The 22,796-nt window shown below is 37.7% G+C and overlaps 1 pseudogene; it reads left to right on the forward strand.

Annotated features, from left to right (window-relative positions):
* Positions 1-20,218: 20,218 nt before the first annotated feature.
* Positions 20,219-21,144, forward strand: LOC129519460 (olfactory receptor 4K15-like; annotated as a pseudogene).
* Positions 21,145-22,796: the final 1,652 nt, after the last annotated feature.

Genomic DNA, 22,796 nt, shown 5'->3' on the forward strand with positions numbered 1-22,796 from the left:
GCGTCCCACAAAATTTGATAAGTTGTAGTTTCCTTTTCATGTAGTTCAAAGTATTTTTAAAGTTTTGAGCCTTCTTCTTTGATCCAAGTGCTATTTAGGAGTGTATTGCTTAATCTCCAAATGTATTAGAATGTTCCATCTATCTTTCTGTTGATTTTTAGTTTAGTTCCTGTGTGGTTTAGGAACACCTTGTATACTTTCTACTTTTTTAAATTTGTGAAGGTGTATTTTGTGATCCAGAATGTGATCTATCTTGCTGAACATTCCATGTAAACTAGAAAAGTACATGTATTCCTTATTGTTGGATGAAGTGGTCTATAAAATGTTAATTAGATCAAGCTGACTGTTCTTTTGAGAGCAACTACTTGCTTACTAAATTTCCTTCTGGACATATTGGTTATTGGAAACAGAAAGTGAAGTCTCCAACTATAATGTGGATTTGTCTATTCCTCCTTGGACTTTAAAAACATTTTTTAAAGATTTTATTTATTTATTCATGAGGGACAGAGAGAGAGAGGGGCAGAGACATAGGCAGAGGGAGAAACAGGATCCATGCAGGGAGCCCGACATGGGACTCGATCCTGGGTCCCCAGGATCACTCCCTGGGCTGAAGGCAGAGCTAAACCACTGAGCCACCCAGCTTCCCTCCTCCTTGGACTTATATCAGATTTTTCCTCATGTATTTTCATGCTTTATTATTAGGTGCATGCACACTAAGGAATGCTATGTCTTTTTGAAGAACTGATGCTCTCTCTCTCAGTTTTTTTCCTCTGAGAAAGGTTTTCCCCCCTTACATTTTTAGAGGATAATTTTGCTGAACCTACAAGTCTAGGTTAGTTTTCTTTTTCTGACATGGCAAATATTTCATTTCACTCTTTTTAACTCCATGGGTTATGACAAGAAGTCTGATATAATTTTTATCTTTGTTCCACTATAAATAATGTGTTTACCCTTCTTTGGATTCCTTCAAGATTTTCTCTTTTCTTTTGTTTTCTATAGTTTGATTATACCTACGTATGGACTCTTTCCTCTTTCTTTTTTTCATATTGGCCATTACTTTTGGAAAATTCTCAAGCCTTGACTATTTCAAATATTTTTTCTGCTCCCCTTTCTCTTTCCTTTCCTCTGGAATCCCAATTACACATATTCTCTTCTATTATTGTCCCCCATTGTTGAATATTCTGTGTGATTATTATTTTTTGTCATTCTTAGTTTCTATCTCTCTGTTTACATTAACAATCTATTCTTGTATGTATTCTACTTTTACCATTATAACCCTTTATGTGTTAATTATAGCTATTTTAAATTCCTTACCCAATATTTATAAAATATGTCATATCTGACTCAGGTTCTGATCATTCCTTTGTTTCAAGAATGCATTTTCTCTTACTTTCTATTGGGCCTTGAAATAAAACTGATTTTAAAACATTCTTATTTCCTTGCCATCTCTAATATGTGTTTAATGAAAGTTCCTTTTGAAATTGTATACAACTTTGTTAACCATACTCAGCAGGAAGAGATTTTTCCTAAAATGCCTTAGTTGGATATTTTTGCAAATATGTATCTATTCTATTTTAATGTTTTCTCACCAACCCTGTTCTGGAGCTATAATCTCATTTTCACATTAACAGGAAACCAACCTGGCTGGGTAAAACATAATATGCTACATGTTCTTCAAGTGATAATGTAACATTTATATATCTCTAGTTGACTAAAATCAGCACTTCAGAACTGATAAATATCAACTATTTCTTTTTCACTCTATAATATTTCACAAATATTTCATGTTTACACATATTCAGTCCTGTCTTGCTTGCCATTAAATTATATTAAATGATCTGTTTTAATGATTGTTAGAACTCTATGTTAGTCAGCTCAAGTTGCAATAAAAAAGTAACACAAACTAAAAAATATATCAAATTATCTTGAGGATGTTCCCGAAGTCTACTTCACCCCCCAACATCCCAAATTAAGAAATATTGACAAAACCCATCAAATATACTGCATATACTTGATAAGCTGTGATTACCCAAGATATATTGCATAATCATTATGTTTATTAACTTCACAGATATTGATTACACATTGTACATTACTTTTTACTGTATAGGTAACTGGAGGTAAGTTAGAGAGCAAAATAAATACTAATGTCTTTGAGGATCTAGTAGAGAAAGACAGAAAATACTCAATATGCAAACTGAGTGGGAAAAAATTAAAGACAAAGAAACCATGAGAGACTCCTAACTCTGGGAAGTGAACAAAGGGAGGAGAGCGGGAGGATGGGGTGACTGGGTGACAGGAACAAAGGAGGGCACTTGATGGGATGAACCCTAGGTGTTATACTATATGTTGGCAAACTGAATTTAAATAAAATATTTTAAAAAGCATAATAAATAACCATATATTTATGTTAGAAGCTAATCAGTGTAGGGGGCGTCAAAAAGGAAGTAGAACAGAGTACAAGTGAAAATGACTACCAGGGTCAGGATGATTGCAGTATTAACTTGAATGGTCAGCATAGGAAAGGCATCTTTGAGAGGATAATATATAAACAATGACATAAAGAAATTGGAGGATTTATACATAAGGACAACTAAGAGAATTATGCATCAATTAGAAGGGCAACTACTGCAAAAGCCATAAAGTTAAAAAATAAAGGCATGATTAACATGTACTAGAAATAGCAAGGAATTTAAGGGAGATAAAGTAAATGAGGAATAGAATAGTAGGAAATCAATCAAAGGAATAAACAAGCACCTTGTAGAAATGTATGAGGACTTTGACTTTAAATGGATCTGTTACAGGTATCCTCAAACAGAATTTTTCAGTTTTCACTATAGTTGTTCATTGCATGAGCAGAACAAAGGCCAGTAAGAAATTATCAATGGCTCTTCTAGCATAATCCCTCATAATATTCTTGGTTCCACTGGTGTTTTCTGCCATTTTTTTTAACTTCATTCTTCACAGTATAGTGTCTAAGAGCACAGGTTCTCTGAGTCAGACTTCCTCAGTTTGAATTCTAGGTCTACCACTTAATAGCTTTGTGATCTTAAGCAAACTATTTACATTCATCCAAAAAATTAAAATAACTTTATATGATAAATCACATGTGAATACACAAAGACTATGTATATTAGTTACCTTCCTCTAAAATTATAGTTGTTTTCCATCTTTATGTGCTTAAGGAATATCTTGGATCTCACTTGTTATGTAGGCTTCTATCAATTGCAAATCCAAATTATTTCCTATTTTACCTAAAGAAACTAGAAAAATAAGAACAAAGTCCATGAAGTGTAAAAGAAAGAGAACAAAGACGAGAGTTGAAATAAATGACATAGACACACTTAAAAAAGAAGAACAAGAAAAAAATTAGTGAAACCAAGAGCTGTTCTTTGAAAAGATGAACAAAATTGATGTCATTAACCAAATTCATCACAAAAATGACCCAAATAAATGAAACCAGATGTGAAAGGAAAGTTAACAGCTGACACCACATAAATACAAAGGATTATAAAATTAATATGCCGACAAACTAGACAATCTAGAAGAAGTGGATAAAATCCTAGAAACAGACAATTTTCCAAAACTGAACCAGAAAGAAATAGAAAATATGAACAGAGAAATTATAAGTAATGAAATTAAATCAGAAAAAAAGTACCAAAAAATAAAATTCCAGGACCATATGGATTCACAGGTGAATTCTATCCAACATTTAAAGAAGAGTTAATACCTATTTTCCTTGAACTATTCCAAAAAAACTAAAGAGGAAGGAAAGCTTCCAAATATATTTGAGGCCAGAATTACATTGATACCAAAACCAGAAAAAGACACCATAAAAAAAGAAAATTATAGGCAAATATCCCTGATTAATAAATCTTCAACAAAATATTAGCAAATTGCATGCAGCAATACATTAAAAGGTCGTTGACCACAATCAAGTGGGACTTAATCAAGTGTGGTTCAATATTTATATACCAATCAACATCATATACCACACCAACAACAAAAAGGATAAAAATCATATGACCACCGCAATAGATGCAAAAATAAAGTGTTTGACAAAATTTAACATCCATTCATGATAAAAAACTCTCAACAAAATGGGGTTAGAGGAAACATACCTCAACATAATAAAGGCCATATATAAAAACTCATAGCTAACATCATATTCTTGTAAAAGATGGAGAGCTTTTCCTGTAAGATCAGGAAGGAGACAAGGATGTCCTCTCTCACTACTTTCATTCAATATAGTACTGAAAGTCCTAGCCACAGCAATTAAACAAGAAAAAAATAAGAAGCATCCATATGGGTAAAGAAATAAACTGCCACTATTTGCAGAAGACATGATACTATACATAGAAAATCTTAAAGACGCCACCAAAAAACTACAACAAGTAATAACTGAATTCACTAAAGTGGCAGGATACAAAATTTATGTCCAGAAATTAGTAGTGTTTCTATACACCAATAATGAAGGAGAAAGAGAAATTTTAAAAAACACCACCATTTATAATTGCACCAAAAAGAATAAATTACCTAGGAATAAACTTAACCAAGGAGGTAAAAGACCTATACTTCAAAAACTATAAAACTGATTAAATAAGTTGAATATGACACAAATAAATGGGAAGATATTCCATGCTCAGGGATTAAGAATTAATATCTTAAAAATATTCATATTACCCAAGGAAATCTACAGATTCAATGCAATCGCTATCAAAATACCAATCAGAAAGGGAGATTGAACATAAAGACTCCTAACTCTGGGAAACGAACTAGGGGTGGTGGAAGGAGAGGAGGGCAGGGGGTGGGGGTGAATGGGTGACGGGCACTGAGGGGGGTACTTGATGGGATGAGCACTGGGTGCTATTCTGTATGTTGGCAAATTGAACACCAATAAAAAATACATTTATTATTAAAAAAACAAACAAAATACCACTAGGACAAATAATACAAAAATTTTATAGATCACAGAAGACCCTGAATAGATAAGCAATACTGAGAAAGCTGGAGGTATCATAATCCCAGATTTCAAAATATACTACAAAGCTAAGTAATCAAAACAGTATGATATTGGCACAAAAACAGACACATTGGTCAGTAGAACAGAACAAAGAGCCCAGAACAAACCCACACTTACATGGCCAATTACTTATGACAAAGAATACAAAGTAGGGAAAAAATAGTCTCTTCAATAAATCATGTTGGGAAAACCAGATGCTGTATGTAAAAAATAAGACTCAGGACCACTTTTTTACACCTTACACAAAAATAAACTCAACATGAATTAAAGACCTAAATATGAGACCTGAAACCATAACATTCTAGAGCACAGGCAATAATTTCTCTGACATCAGCCATAGCAACATTTTTCTAGAAATGTCTCCTTAGGCAAGAAAAACAAAAGAAAAAAATACACTACTGGGACTACACCAAAATAAAAAAACTTTTGCATAGTGAAAGAAATCATCAGCAAAAGAAGACAATCTACTGAATAGGAGAAGACAGTTACAAAGGATATATTCAGCGAGCTTTTAATATCCAAAATATATAAAGAACTCATAAAACTCAATACCAAAAAACCCCCAAATAATTCAATTTAAAAATGGACAATCTGAATAGATATTATTCCAAAAAAGACATACAGATGACCAAAAAAACACATGAAAAGATGCTCCACAGGGGATCCCTGAGTGGCTCAGCGGGTTTGGCGCCTGCCTTCAGCCCAGGGCGTGGTCCTGGAGTCCTGGGATCAAGTCCCATGTCGGGCTCCCTGCATGGAGCCTACTTCTCCCTCTGCCTGTGTCTCTGCCTCTCACTCTCTCTCTGTGTCTCTCATGAATGGATAGATAAAATTTTAACAAAGAAAAGATGCTCCACATCATCAATCATCAGGGAAATGCTAACCAAAACCACAATGAGATATCATCCCATACCTATTGGAATAGCTAAAATAAAAAAGACTCTAAATAACAAGTGCTGGCAATGATATAGAGAAAAAGGAACCCTTGTACACTGTTGGTAGGAATGTAAATTGGCACAGCCACTGTGAAGGTTCCTCAAAAAATTAAAAATAGAAATATCATATGATTAAATAATTCCACTATTGGGCGTTTATCACCCCAAAATGTAAACACCTAATCAAAAATAAAAAAGATATAGGCACTCCTAAATTTATTGCAGCAGTATTTTATAATAGCCAAGATAGGGGAGCAACCTAAATGTCCATCAGTAGACAGATGGATAAGATATATACGCACATTTACATACAATAGACTATTACTCAGCCATAAAAAAGAATGGAGATTTGCATTTATGACACCTTTGATGGACCTAAAAGGAATTATGCTATGTGAAATAAGCCTGACTGAGAAAGACAAATACCATATGATCTCACAGGTGAAATCTAAAATAAACAAACAAACAAACAAACAAAAACCAATATAAGCCTATAAATAAAGAGAACAAACTCATACTTACTAGGGAGGAGCAAAATGGTGAAGGGGAGTGGGAGATAGATACCATTCCAGGTATGGAATGGATGTCGTGGGAATAAAAGTCAGAGCATAGGAAATGTAATCAATGACACTGTAATGATGTTGTGCTGTGACAGATGGTAGCTACACTTTTTTTTATTTTTTTAAATTTATTTATGATAGTCACACACACACACACACAGAGGCAGAGACAGGCAGAGGGAGAAGCAGGCTCCATGCACTGGGAGCCCGACATGGGATTCGATCCTGGATCTCCAGGATCGCGCCCTGGGCCAAAGGCAGGCGCCAAACCGCTGCGCCACCCAGGGATCCCGGTAGCTACACTTGTGATGAGTGTAAGATAATATAAAGAGAAATTGAATCACTATGTTGTACATATGAAACTAACAGTGTGTGTCAACTACACTCAAATAAAAAAAGTTTATTTTTTTAAAGATTTTATTTATTTTTTCACAAGACACACACAGAGAGAGGCAGAGACACAGGCAGAGGGAGAAGCAGGCTCCATGCAGGGAGCCCGATGTGGGACTCGATCCCGGGTCTCCAGGATCACGCCTTAGGCCAAAGGCAGATGCTTAACTGCTGAGCCACTCAGGCATCCCTAAAAATTTTTTTTAATAAATATTCATTCCCTCGTTAACCTTCTGGCACATTGTGGGCACACTACATATCATTTGCTCTCCTCAGTGACCTCAAAAATGGACACTTATGTTGGCTTTCCCTCCCTCCCAGTCCCATCTCCTTGTTCTGTTACTCCTACCTCTAGAAATCCCCTTCTCACATAGACTAGTTATAAGTCTTTTATTCAAGCTCTTCTTTGGGAGAAGGAAACTTAAACTAAGACAGAGTCCAGAGGTGGGAAGCCAAAGGTGAAGTGTTGGGAGGAGACAAAACAAGTCTTATCATGCATGAGAGAGACACACTCCTGCACAAGCAATCATATTGGGCCCTTGGTTGTGGGGCAGAAGCTAAGACAATCACTGTCATGGATATGTCAGCTACGAAGCAAGGAAGGCAAAAGTGAAATAATTGCTGTGATGTATAAACTAAATCTGGTGCAAATATCACTATTTTACATATTGTGCACTTCTTTGATTACTTGAGCTACTTGTGTATCTAGAAATACACACACAAAAAATTATGCTGATACAAGAATCTCATTTTAGATACAATAATATGAGCCTCAAAATTTGTAACTTGACTGAATTCCCATAGATCATAAGAGATAGAGCCCAGTTTCAGACTACGCTTGCCTGTCTTCAGAGCCTGGGGTCCCTGGTTTAGACTATCCACTATCCTCTCTCATGCACTGTTAATAGGATCCCCACTATTTGAAATTACATTCCTTACTCCCAATATCTTTGGAGAATCTGCATAACATTCGGTCAAATTTGGCATGTTCCATAGTACATTTGCCAACCTTTGCAGCCCTTGTTGATTTTTTAATCCTTTGAAATTTGTAGCCTTTAATTATATACTACTTTCTGCTGTCCAATGTTTCATTTATTACTCTTATATTTATTATTCTAATAATACATTCTTTAAAGTAAAGGATCTGTGTTATATGTACTTACAGCTAGCAGTTTTTCTAAGACATAGTCTTAAGTTAGTCTCTTCCTTGGGTAGATTGCTAGAAGATGATGGGCTAGAAAATGTAGGCACCCAGCTGGTGGTATTCCACCAAAGAAAATTTTGCTTTGAAGACAGCAGGTTAAAGAAATCATAACCTTATATGTCCCAGACTTCCAGAAGTGGAAGTTAGAAATAAGATAATTCTTAGCAACACAGAAAGTGTCCTCTCTAAAGGGCCTATGGCAAGATCATCAAACTAGGACTATTAAAAATTTGGGAGGTGGAACCCATCCATAACTACATCACTTAATTCTTCCCTCCTCATTACCCTTGCACAATTCTTGGATCATAGAGGTCTTGACCTGGTTTATAATTATAGTAAGCAGGTTGGGGTTTTCAGTATTTTCTCATCATAATTGAACAGGAGCCCCATTGCCTAGAAGCTGGAGAAATAAACAAGTACAACTTTAAAAGCATTGAAATTCTTAATCTAGTTGGCTATCCAAACTACTTGAGATCAAAAATCAAAAACAAACAAACAAAAGATAGTATTTTTCCAATTTTGGCGAGAAAAACAACCTAGGCTCAGTTTTAGTTGCCTTAATAATTTCTAGTTTTCTTCCAAACAAGCAGTTGATATAAAATACAATAAAGCCAGATAAAAGAACAAAGTTTTTCATTGCTTCCCTGTTACTTCAGAGAGGCCCATCTGAATTTAGGTGTTTAGCACAAACAGATTTATGAGCAATCTGCTAATCAGGGACCCCAGGGCCACTACCCTATTGCTCTTCAGAGGCCAGAATTCAAGAAGTCTACCTACTATTATGTAAGTAAATTACTTTTTGTGCAATAATTACCTAAGTCCAAATTATATTTCTTGTGTCAGTGGTCTTAGAACACCCTTTTCTAACATAATCTAGCATTCTGATTTAAGACATGAATGTCTATGTCTTTTTCCTAGCATCTCCTATGATATATACATGTGGATGCCTTTTTAAGTCAGCAACAACTCATTTGCATATTATTTAAACTTCACCTCCTTCCTCCACCTTGAACATTAATGAATAATATAAATCCAGTGGGCATTGTTTAAGTTTTTAATCTTTTTGAGTTGTGTGAATATACTTTTAAATCTCATACCAGAGCTTATGCTGTTATGGTTACTTGGCTCGCTCCCATTCAAGTTTTCATCATTACTTTCATGCAGTGTGGCTGGTCCACTGGCCAGGAAGCATTTCAGCAACTCTCCACCCAGCTGTGGATGTGACATGTGTCTCAGGATCATGATGTACTATTATAACATTGCCCTCAAAGTAGCTTTCTCATCTCCAGCGTGAGCAGGATGATCATTCAGTTCCAATAAAAATATTTTGAGACATCTTTGGTAGTTGAATAAAATCCCTGTTAGAGGGGCATCTGAGTGGCTCAATTGGTTAAGCGTCTGCCTTTGGCTCTGGTCATGATCTCACAGTCCTGAGATCGAGTTGCACATCGGACTCCCTGTTCAGCAGGGAGCCTGCTTCTCCTTCTCCCTTTGTGCTCTCTCTCACTCAATGGCTCACAGTCTCTCATAAATAAATAAATAAATAAATAAATAAATAAATAAATAAATATTTTAAAAATCCCTGTTACATGAATTTATTAATATGACCAAGACGTATTACTCTCATCTTCTATCAAATTACATTTTGATGAGTACTTTGAAATTACTTTGATCTGACTGACTGGACTCAATTCAGCTAGATGATATATCCACGTATCCTTTTCTACATAAATGCCTATCTTCCAAGGTGAAAATCTCTGATACTTTCTAGTCTTTTAGCTTTACCTAGGGATAGGTGAGCAAGATCTAATGAGGTAACTAATCTCTTCTCCCTCAAAGAATAGCAATATGAAAACCTCTCTCAGTTGAATAGATTGACGCCCTCCTCTACTGTCGTCTCTTCTTACTTGGTGGAGCTGAAACACAAGATTCGTTTGCTCTCTAGGATACCTACACAGAATGCTCCAGATACAGGGACAGTGACTATGAAGTCTATACTTGGCAAATACTTGGAACCTGTGTAGAGTCTCCCACTACTTATGACTAATGAAATATCTAATCTAGCCAAAGTTCTCTATCCATTAGAAGAAAAGGAAATAAACAACAGGTATGCTATGTCATAGCTACCCTTGATGAGCTTGCATGAGGTTGATGTGAAGGTATATGACTCAGCTCCACTCCATATTTGCAGTTATTTAAGTGCAGTTGCCATCATTTAAAATGTTTATATTTTCCAGATTGTATAATGTTCTCACATTGCAACCTAAACACTCTATTTACCAGTTTATCTATGATTTCCATTCCTTAAACACAGCCAACTCTATTTCAATGTAGAGATGTTTCTAGGCTATGTCTCAAGACATCACCTTCCTTTATTTGATCTTTATCCAAGTTGACCAGTGGATTCACATCACTGACACTATCCACATAGTTAATGTCAAGCCAATAATCCTACTTTGTACCTCACTGTTTTTCTACATTTGTTTTCCAAACCCCAAGTATCCATCCTTAAACTATGAAGAGAATACTTTAAAAAACTATCCTTACTTTTGAACAAATGAGGCACCTGTTAATTTTTTTCTTAATTTCTCTTTATTTTTCTAAAAGCAATCAGTACCATTGAGTGAAGACATCTAAACATAAATTGATTTTAAATAAATTTGAAGTTAATGAACACTTCTGTATCTTATATATTCAAAAACAAGACAGACTCCTATTATATGTATGGATGTATATACATATAATTATCTAATTGCATGAAAAGGACACTGAAACAACCCCCAACAAAATGTGAACAGATATTTTTGTGCGTGGTTAAAAAGAGTAATAAGAAAACATAGATAGAGACAGACTATCATATTTCCTTCTCAAACCTCTAAAGTGTTGGATTCTTGATCAATAACATGAATTTACATAATACTTTATAAATGAAAATAAAAAGGTAGGCTTCCATTATTGTCTTGTTATTTAAAAGAACATTATTGATGCTGACATTCACTCAGCGTTAAACTTAGAACATTGCTCATGTGACCACAAAAATTCTCGAGACTTCAAAATGTTTTATGCTCTCCAATAAAACCCCTCAGCACCATGAATTCAAGGCCAGCTGTTCTGTTACAGGTGCACAATTGGTGCACATCAGTAATCAGCTTATTTCCCTTTGCTGATCTTCTCTGACCGCTCACCCTAATCATCAGTCTTCTAAAGGGACTAGAAATGGCAACTTAGTTCTAAAATAATAGTTTTATTTTAAAAAAAAGGGTAGCCAAAGAAAAGTTTAAAACCATATTTAGATCTTCAGAGAGGCGGGGCAAGATGGTGGAAGAGTAGGGTCCCCAAGTCACCTGTCCCCACCAACGTACCTAGATAACTTTCAAATCATCCTGAAAATCTATGAATTTGGCCTGAGATTTAAAGACAGAACAGCTGGAATGCTACAGAGAGAAGAGTTCGCACTTCTATCAAGGTAGGAAGACGGAAAAAAAAATAAAGAAATAAAAAAGCATCCGAGGGGGAGCCCCCCCCGCCCCGCCCCCAGGACAGGAAAGCCCAGGCCCGGAGAAGCAGGAACTCTACCAATCTTCTCGGATGGAAAGGCGCTGGCAGGGAACTCAGGCAGGATCCCAGGAAGGGCAGGGATGCTCTCAGGCTCCCAGAGGCACTAACAGAGGAACTGCACCCCAGGGAGAGCGCCCCACACCCTGCGGGCGGAGCTCCCTAAAGGGCTGGAGCGCAGGACCTGCGGGGCCTCGGAGCAGCTCGGGCTGCAGCTCAGGCCTCGCTCCACCCAGAGGCTCCGGGGGCTCCTGGAGCACAATTCCAGCGGTTCAGGCCCCCAGCCCACAGCGCTGGGGGACACAGCCCAGGAGCCAGCAATCCCCTTGGGACAGGCTGAGGCCAGGAGGTCATAGGACAGCGAGGATGCTCCTGCCGCCGGCAGCCCCCAGCTGTGCAGATCGGCGCCCCCCGCCCCTGAAGCAACCAGGCCCCTGTGGACTGGGAAACTGTGGTAGTTATGCTCGAGCTGACTCCAGGGCTAGAGAGCAGCTGCCGCCACTGCTATTGTTCCTCCTGGTGACACCTTGTGCCTGCGACTGAGTGGGGCCACCAAGGAGCAGGGGCCTCACAGGATAAACAGGTCCCACTGAGCCATGCACCTGGCAGGGGGCGAGGCAGCTCCCCCAGGTGCACACACCTGAGAATCAGCACAGCAGGCGCCTCCCCCAAAAGACCAGCTGGAAGGACAGAGGAAGAACAAGCTCTTGGCCAAGCAGCGCTGGAAAGTTCCAGGGGAAGTCGAGGGACTTACAGGATATAGAATCAGAGGATACCCCTCCTTGTTTTCTGTTTTTGTTTGTTTCCCCCACATACCTTTTTTCCTGCCTTTTTCTTCCTTTTTCCAGTACAACTTGTTTTTAGCCACTCTGCACTGAGAAAAATGACTAGAAGGAAGAACTCACCACAAAAGAAAGAATCAGAAAGATTACTGTCTCCCACAAACTTTCGGAATTTGGATTACAATTCGAAGTCAGAAAGCCAATTCAGAAGCACAATAATAAAGCTACTGGTGGCTCTGGAAAAAAGCATAAAGGAATCAAGAGACTTCATGACTGTAGAATTTAGATATCATCAGGCTGAAATTAAAAACCAATTAAATGAGATGCAATCCAAACAGGAGGTCCTAACAATGAGGGTTAATGAGGTAGAAGAACGAGTGAGTGACATGGAAGACAAGTTGATGGCAAGGAAGGAAGCTGAGGAAAAAGAGAAAAACAAAGATCATGAGGAAAGGTTAAGGGAAATAAATGACAGCCTCGGAAGGAAAAAATCTACATTTAATTGGGGTTCCTGAGGATGCTGAAAGGGACAGAGGACAGAGGGACACTGTTCAAAGTGTATTTGAACAAATCATAGCTGAGAACTAACCTAACTTGGGAACAGAAACAGGAATTCAGATCCAGGAGATAGAGAAATCTCCCGCTAAAATCAATAAAAATTGCTCAACATCTCGACATTTAATAGTGAAACTTGCAAATTCCAAACATAAAGAGAAGATCCTTAAAGCAGCAAGAGACAGGAAATCCCTAACCTTTATGGGGAGAAGTATTAGGTTAACAGCAGACCTCTCCACAGAGACCAGGCAGACCAGAAAGGGCTGGCAGGATATATTCAGGGTCCTAAATGAGAAGAACCTGGAGCCAAGAATACTTTATCCAGCAAGGCTCTCATTCAGAATAGAAGGAGAGATGCACTATTGGGACTTCATCAAGATAAAAAGCTTCTGCGCAGCAAAAGAAACAGTTAACAAAACTAAAAGACAACCTACAGAATGGGAGAAGAGATTTGCAAATGACACATCAGATAAAGGGCTAGTATCCAAGATCGATAAAGAACTTATTAAACTCAACCCCCAAGAAACAAACAATCCAATCATGAAATTGGCAAAAGACATGAACACAAATTTCACCAAAGAAGACATGCATATGGCCAACAAGCACATGAGAAAATGCTCCGCATCACTTGCCATCAGGGAAATACAAATCCAAACCACAATGAGATACCACCTCACACCAGTGAGAATGGTGAAAATTAACAAGACAGGAAACAACAAATGTTGGAGAGGATGTGGAGAAAGGGGAACCCTCTTGCACTCTTGGTGGGAATGTGAACTATTATAGCCACGCTGGAAAACTGTAGAGGTTCCTTAAAGAGTTAAAAATAGAGCTACCCTATGACCCAGCAATTGCACTGCTGGGGATTTACCCCAAAGATAGAGATGCAGTGAAATGCTGAAACACCTGCACCCCAATGTTCATAGCTGCAATGTCCACAATAGCCAAACTGTGGAAGGAGCCTCGGTGTCCAACAAAAGATGAATGGATAAAGAATTTGTGGTCTATATATACAATGCAATATTATTCGGCCATTAGAAATGACGAATACCCACCATCTGCTTCGACATGGATGGAGCTGGAGGGTTTATGTTGTGTGAAATAAGCGAATCAGAGAAGGACAATCATCACATGGTTTCATTCATATGGGGAATATAAGAAATCGTGAAAGGGATTATAGGGGGAAGGAAAGGAACTGAGTGGGAAAAATTAGAGAGGGAGACAAACCATGAGAGACTCCTAATTCTGGGAAATGAAGAAGGGGTAGTGGAAGAGGAGGTTGGTGGGGAATGGGGTGACTGGGTGATGGGCACTGAGGAGGGTACTTGATGTGATGAGCACTGGGTGTTATACTGTATGTTGGCAAATAGAACTCCATTAAAAAATATACAAAAAATTTTATAATATTTCATTTATACTTATTTGGTTGTGTTATAAGTTAAAGAGGTATAAAATTTATTCTGAGCAATCTTTTATCCACAATCTAAAGGCCCTGTTGACTTCTCTTATTATTATAATATAGATTACTTAAATTTTTTTTGCATTTTACTTGATTAAAATTCATAAAAATTTTTTTGATTCCATTTAATCTCCTCTCTTATCATATAAATTATACTTAAAAAATTCTTTAGCAGTTGCCCTAGACCTACTATACATTTGTAACTAATCTAAATGCACTTTCAAGTACTACTATACTGCTTCGCATGTACTACAGGTGCCCTATAGCCATTTTCTAGTTCTTCCCTTCGCTCATTTGTGATACTGCTATCATTCATTCACATGCATGTTATAACCAATCCCAATAAATTATTATAACTATTGCTTCAAGCAATAGGTTATCTTTAAATCAGTTAACAAAGAGAAACACTTTATTCCATCATTTATTCCTTCTCCGGTGCCCCTAGTTCATTATATAAATCAAGTTTCTGTTTTTCCTACACAATTCTCCCTTCCGTTCTATTCCCTTTCACTATTATTTCAGAAAAGGAGACAGAACATAAAGACTCCTAACTCTGGGAAATGAACTAGGGGTGGTGGAAGGGGAGGAGGGCGGGGGGTGGGGGTGAATGGGTGACGGGCACTGAGGGGGGCACTTGACGGGATGAGCACTGGGTGTTATTCTGTATGTTGGTAAATTGAACACCAATAAAAAATAAATATATTATTAAAAAAAAAGTTGGCCTGGGAAAACCTTTCTTAACCAGCAGGGAAAGTTAAAATTGTGCTCCAACAAGGTCCTTTCACTTGCCTTTCATTGTAGAAAAGACTCTGAATAACTTCACAATGTTTACTTTACCCTACCCATTCATAACCATGAGAAAAAGATCCTTCTTGAATCTTTATAGTGAGAACCTGGTAGGATTCTTGGATGTAAAGATCCCAAAAGTGTGCCACCACAAAAAGTGGCCCCCAAAAGTTCTCATGCTAGTCCATACCGAAGCCTACGACAAATCGACAAAATTATCAATCAAGTGTCCCTATGACTTCATAGTTCCAGTGACTTCTTCTCCAGATAATCAGACATCATTTTGGACTCTGTATGCATCTGTCAAAAAGGTTTCAAAGGGGCAGTTTGCATTATGACATCAGTTATTACAGGAATTAAAAAAAAAAAAAGCTGATATGCCTGGGTGGCTCAGCAGTTGAGCATCTGCCTTTGGCCCAGGGCATGATCCTGGAAACCCAGGACCGAGTCCCACATTGGGCTCCCTGCTTCTCCCTCTGCCTGTGTCTTTGCCTCTCTCTCTCTCTCTCTGTCTCAAATAAATAAATAAATAAATAAATAAATAAAGCCATGATTTTAGGTGTCTAGCCTTTTCTTGTCTAAATGCAAAGAAAAACTTACAAGTCTTTACCTGTCAGAGAGAAACCAGAAGTCTCCTATACTGTGTTTTTATTGTATTTTTCAAACATGTCTGATGACTAATTACAAGGTAATTAATTCCTACTGCTTCATGACCTTGCAGTTCTTGACAAATCTCATATTGGCACCCTTCTGACTGCTATTCATCCGGGAAAGTGCCCATTAAGTGTGAGCCAAAACAAAAACAAAAACAAACAAAAAAGTAAGTGTGAGCCAAATAGTGGCAGAAATGGTAGAAAGGGAAGAGCAGGAAAAGTAGGAAGCTAAGGAAACCATAAGAGCACAGCTATATGAGAATCCAAAAACAAAAACAGCCAAGCAAAAAACAGCCAGGAAAGTAAATACAAGACCAAGAGCTCAGTAACAGTATGATATTGCATCACTAAGTTTTCCTCTTTTTAAGTTTCAGGCCAGGCATGCACTTCCTCAAACTCTTCTCTAAACCAGCAACCTTAGCCAGAGGGTACCTCACGTTGATCATCACTTAACAACTGTAAGGCTTGGGAAAGTCATTTAGCCACTTTTTGCCTGAATCTCCTATGAAAATTGATCTACGTGTTACCATGATTGCACGAGCTGGTGCCTGAAAAGTGTGTTGTAGCCTGCAAGCAGTGAATAACCATTGAATCTATGTTCTCACGTTGAGACGGTATGGACTCTAGAACTCAGGGCACAAATGGTTCACGGAATGAAGAGATTAAATGTTTTGATCTAGACATGAAATAAATTGAATAAACCTCTGAAAGGGAGAAAATGGGAAAATAAAGAAAGAAACAGATAATATTATTAATAGCCTTTCACATCAAACTTATTTAAAATCAAAATTGCAAAAAACACAGAAAAAAGATAAAATATGAGATTCTCTAAGGACGTATGGTGACACATACACTCATCATCATTGATGGTAACAGTGACAAAAGGATGCACTACAAGATTGGGAATTGTTACCTCCCAGAGTGGATGAGACTGGGAGAGGACAGATGAAGAGAACTTTCGCATTTGCTCCAAACACATCTATTACTCAGAGTTTAAATAGTATTAAGTTAGATTGCATTCATTTATTATTTCTTTAATAAAAGTGCATTTAAAAATATCCCTTCATTATCTTTCCATCATTTAGAGAAATGTCTCTCCTATGGTTTACATTAAAATTGTTAATATTCATGACCCAGCTCAGGGAAGGACTGTGAACACTGAGATCTAATAGGCCTTTGAAATCCCAGGAGTGAGGTTCAAGCAGGCCCTTCTATCATGAGCAGAGTTGCCACATACCAAAGATGAGCTGGCTGCCACCTGCCCTCCGCCATAACTCATCTGACTTCTGGTGAAACTGGAACTGACAGCTTCGTCCAATTTGTGACATGGTAGATACACAGCAAAAGAGTGATAGTTACATCCTCCTGATGTGCAAACTAATAAAACATTTTGAACTTTCTTCTCTTATACTTTTACTTGTATTTAACAAGGTTACCTTGGATCTAGCTTTGAAATGGTACATTATTGCATGATGCCCTCAATGCCCAGCTTTCCCTCAGGGAAAGTTCCCCAAGAATGTGATAGGGAAAGCCTTTCCAAATGCTTGGCTCTATTTAAAACACAGATATGGGAAGCCTCCAGGCTCAGAGACTACTCATTATAGCATATACCTGGCACACTGGGGAGGACACAACACTCTCATACTCCTCATGGCACAAAATTAACTGGACTTTATCTCTTCTAAGGAAAACTCTAGAGTAAGCCTCTCAGCAAGCAAAGATCCGGTTTCAGAGGTCATCTGTGTAGGGTAAGTATATCCGAGGTAACTGATGTTTGACCCACACTTTTAATGCCTTCCCCCTGTTTTAAGACTAAAATCTTTCTTTTCCCCTGAAGCATTATTTCCCATAACCAATCTATAGGGTTTAGAGTTCTGAGAATGTCTGAATGGTAAATATTATGGGTTTACTCTCCCAACTAATCTCTGAGACTTCTGATATGGGTTTACTCTCCCAACTAATCTCTGAGACTTCTAATAGCATTTTACACACTAAAAAATGAACTACATTTCTATAGTCTTGGATGCTCCCAGATGTCCAGACTGGAGAAAACTGATTCTCAAAAACCCTCCAACTTATCCTGATATTTTCTTATCCCTTTTGGATTTTACTTGTTTTACCTTTGATCAAAAGAGGAAAGAGAGAAATGCTTCAGTCAAAAATTAATAGGGCAAAATACTGAAACATTTAAAAGAATGAAAGTGCAGTGATTTTAATGGGAACCTGTATATCTCATTCTTGTCCTAATTAGCCATTTGCATTAATTCATATCTCTGTCCTCTCATAGAACAAGATGATTTACTTCAGAAATGTTATTTATTTTCTTAGTCATCAAAACCAAGGTTTCTACCACAAGCTAGCTTCTAGTAGAGAAATTTTGGAAGCTTTGGAGTCAGACAGACTTCAGTTTAAAATATAGTTTTATTATTTGTTACTTTATAACTTGGAAAGTAGGTGATTTCTGTATTTATATAGTTTGTGAGGTTTATGTTAACTATTCTTACCAAACAAAATACATAATATAAAATAATCAGAATCAGTAGTGAAAAAATAGTCACAGGATATCACATCTACATGTTGCTTTTGTTAAAAAAAAAAAAAAACAAAATAGTCTTGCTTTGACTTTCAGGGCCAAAAAAAAAAAAAAAAAACTTAGAAGGAGAAAGAGCAAAACCCAAAAGGAAAAATATATGAAAAAAAGTAGATATGCAGTTCAAATGAAAGGCATTTAATTCTTAAAAATGGGAAAACTGGTCAATCTCAGAATAAGAAATTAAGATTACACTTAGGGGGCCCCTGGGTGGCTCAGCCAGCTAAGGGTCAGAATCTTAGATTCAGCTCAGGTCCTGAACCCAGGGTCCTGAGATCTAGACTGGCATCTGGCTCAGTGCTCAGAGGAAAGTGGGCCCGGGATCTCTCTCCTACTCCCTCTGCTGCTACCCCCATGGCTCACAGGTGCATGCACTCTCTCTCAAATAAAAAAAATAAATCATTAAAAAAAACTCCATACAAGGGTATTTCTCACCACTGTATACAATAACATTGCATTGGAGACACTGGGATAAAACACATAATCTATGCATTACTGGTGTAGATTCAAAATGCTTTAAACTCTATGAAACAAATACAAACAGACAAATAAAAAGCAAAACAGATAAATGCTTGTAAGGTGCTTAACATAACGGTGCATAATTAGAGTTACTTAGGTAACTTTATACTAAACTTTACTGGAAAAAAATTAGGATACCAGAAAGATAGTGAATTGATGAGAAACGAAAGAAAGAATGGTAAAAGAGAAGGAATGAAGAAGAAAAGGATTTGGCTTCCTGGCTTCTATAAAATAGTAAATACATGTATTTCTACAGAGGTCAATTTAAAGGGTATAAGTAAGAGTTTATATATAAATGAACTTAGAATTTATATTTTCTCCCATAAAGAACAGTCGGAAGTAAAAATCGCTTTCGTATGTCATCATTTAGTCCAATCTCAAGAAGAAATCCCTGTTACCAAGGAGAACCAAGGACCAGCCTATGTATGTTAGTAAATGATGGTACTCAGGCCACAGAACACATGAGTTTTTGGAAATATCAGTTCATGGGGAGATTACAAATGGAGGGAAATATTGGATATTAGAAATGGATAGTCAGCATCTGGGGTCTTTTTTGAAACACAAATATCTCTTTTCAAGTCATCTGATGACTCAGAGATTGTGAAGGAATTTGGCTCAGTTCAGTGGGCTAACACATATCCACTTCACAATAGATTTGCTTCTGAGACTCATATATGCATGAGAAACATAGCATTCCATTATTGTCCTGGAGCCTGGGAAAGAGCTTCTGAATGTATTTCAAAGCTATGTATTCTCTCTCCAGAAGAGGCAGATTCAAGCCTTGGAGAAGTTATCTATGGAATACGTCACTGAGGGGGGCACTTGAGGGGATGAGCACTGGGTGTTATTCTACATGTTGGCAAATTGAACACCAATAAAAAATAAATTTGTATTAAAAAAAGAATATGTCGCATTGACATTTTCCATCAGAATATTTATTTTTTCATTCCCATAACTAGACCTCTTATAGGTAAGGTTTTGGACCTACCCTTCTATAATTAGTTCCCCACCTTGGTCATAGGACTAGCCTACCTGTAATTTAAGGAACATTTCTTTTCAATCTTCAGCTTCATACAATGCTAAGATTTGAATTTTGCACAACAGTCATCTATTCCAAAACATCTGAGCATTCATGAGGTTCTTCTTTCCATTCTAGAAGTTCTTAGTTCATGTCTTTCTTTGGTCTGCATTAGAACACAATTACTAAATGGATGATGTAAATCAGTCTGTGGTGTCCGAGTTCATTTTTCATGGACTTTGTGATTCAAGGGAGCTCCAGACCTTCCTCCTACTGCCCTCCTCTATGCTCTATCTGATGACTGTGGTGGGCAACCTCATCGTAGTGATCTTATTCATCACGGACCCTCATCTCCATTCCCAAATGTACTTCTTAGCCAATCTCTCATTTGTGGACTTCTGCCTTACCTCAGTAACTACCCCCAAACTGACCACAGACTTCCTAAAGCATCATAAGACCATCTCTTTTGGTAGATGCACAAGCCAGATCCTCTGTGTGCATTTATTTGCAGGAATTGAGATGGTGCTTCTTGTGACAGTGGCCCATGATTGTTACATGGCCATCTGCAAGCCACTCCATTACTCCAGCATCATGGACAGACAAAAGTACATCTGGCTAGTTTTGATATCATGCATCATTGGTTTTGTGCATGCCATGAGCCGACTGGCTATGATTTTAGATCTGCCCTTCTGTGGACCCAGAAGAGTGGGTCACAGTTTTTTTCTGTGACATTCCTTTGGTGAGCAAACTGGCCTGCATGGACACACATACTCTGAAAATGTTGATAAATTCTGACAGTGGGGTCTTGGCAACAACTTGCTTCCTTCTCTTACTGGCCTCCTACACCTACATCCTAGTAACAGTCTGTCTTCACTCTGAGGATGGAACATCCAAGGTGCTCTACATGCACCTCCCACATCACAGTGATGCTTCTCTTCTTTGTACCCTGCATGTTCATCTATCTGTGGCCACTTAGCATCACTTGGGTGGACAAGTTGCTTGCTGTGTTTTACACAGTAATCACACCTCTCCTGAATCCAGCCATTTGTACTCTGAGAAATAAAGAGATTAGGAATGCCATCAAGAGACTGATAAGTAGGCTTACAAATCCATAGGACAATTTTTAGTTTTCTCATGTAATCAGCAAATGCACTGTCTACATCCCAATTTGGCCACATTTTGACCTGTAAACTAAACTGGAAACATGACCCTTCATATCTGTAAGCATGGAGTATTCCCAGATGTATGGTTTGTATTTATTCCATGACAAAGATATGTTCAAAAATCCAACATTAGGGATGTCTGGCTGGCTCAGTCAGTTAAGCATCTGACTCTTGATTTCAGCTTAGGTCTCAATCTCAGAGTCCTAGGATCCAGTATTCCATTCTCAGCATGAAGTCTGCTTGAGGATTTTCTCTCCCTCCACCTCTCTCTCTGCTCAATTTTTCTCTCTTTCTCTCTCTCTCTAGTGAATAAATCAAATTTTAAATAACTCCAATACTTAAATTCTTACCACTTGGAATAGATAATAACTGATAATAATAATTTGCATAAATATGCCTTTGTATTTACTAAAAAATTATCAGATGATAACAATGATAAAACTAATCATTGTATCATTACTTAATACCACTAATGCCCCCAACGCCATGCTAAGCATTTTACGTAGCTTATGTATTACTACAAAACCACTCTGAGTTAATTATCCATTATTCTCATTTCTTTTTTTTATTTTTTATTTATTTATGATAGTCACAGAGAGAGAGAGTGAGGCAGAGACGCAGGCAGAGGGAGAAGCAGGCTCATGCACCGGGAGCCCGACGTGGGATTCAATCCCCAGCCTCCAGGATCGCGCCCTGGGCCAAAGGCAGGCGCTAAACCGCTGCGCCACCCAGGGATCCCCATTATTCTCATTTCTAAAAATACATGATTTACTCACTCTGACCGTTGCTTAGCTAGACAGGATACTAAAGATATCTGAGTGGTCGACATCTACTTCGGAAGAAAATGAATTGAACTGAAATCGTTTTGCCCTTGTACTCCACAGCATTAGCCCTATAGGCCAAGTTTTCAAGTCTTCAATGTTGATTTAAAGGTGGAGTTTCTCTTGACCCTTTTTGTTAAGTAACCAGGAAGAATCATTCATAATAACTTGAAAACTTATTGCCTTATATTAATAAGTGATTTTATGATTATAATTTTACCTTATGTTAATGAAAATAAGAAATAAGATAAATAAAATAAAGAAATAAGAAAACACAGCTGGGAGGATGAGAAGGGATAATGTGTTGCTTCAAAGCACAAGAAACTTAGAGTGATAAGAAGAAAGTCACAAAGAAACCATCATGAAAACAACACAATATACAAAAATCTGAGTACTTCCTAGAAATTAATAAAACAGGTACCCCAAAAGGAGCAAAAGATTTGAGCGGGTATTTATTTCTGAAAAGAAATACCATGGGAGAGGTGGGGCAAGATGGTGGAAGAGTAGGGTCCCCAAGTCACCTGTCCCCACCAACTTACCTAGATACCTTTCAAATCATCCTGAAAACCCACGAATTCGGCCTGAGATTTAAAGAGAGAACAACTAAAATGCTACAGTGAGAAGAGTTCGTGCTTCTATCAAGGTAGGAAGATGGAAAAAAAATAAAGAAATAAGAAAGTATCCAACGGGGAGGGGCCCCGGGAGGAGCGGGGCTAAGGCCGGGCAGCGGGAGCCCCCAGGACAGGAAAGCCCAGGCCCACAGAAGCAGGAGCTCCACCCATC

This window comes from Nyctereutes procyonoides, unplaced genomic scaffold, assembly GCF_905146905.1.
Source record: "Nyctereutes procyonoides isolate TBG_1078 unplaced genomic scaffold, NYPRO_anot_genome, whole genome shotgun sequence".
Classification (NCBI taxonomy): domain Eukaryota; kingdom Metazoa; phylum Chordata; class Mammalia; order Carnivora; family Canidae; genus Nyctereutes; species Nyctereutes procyonoides.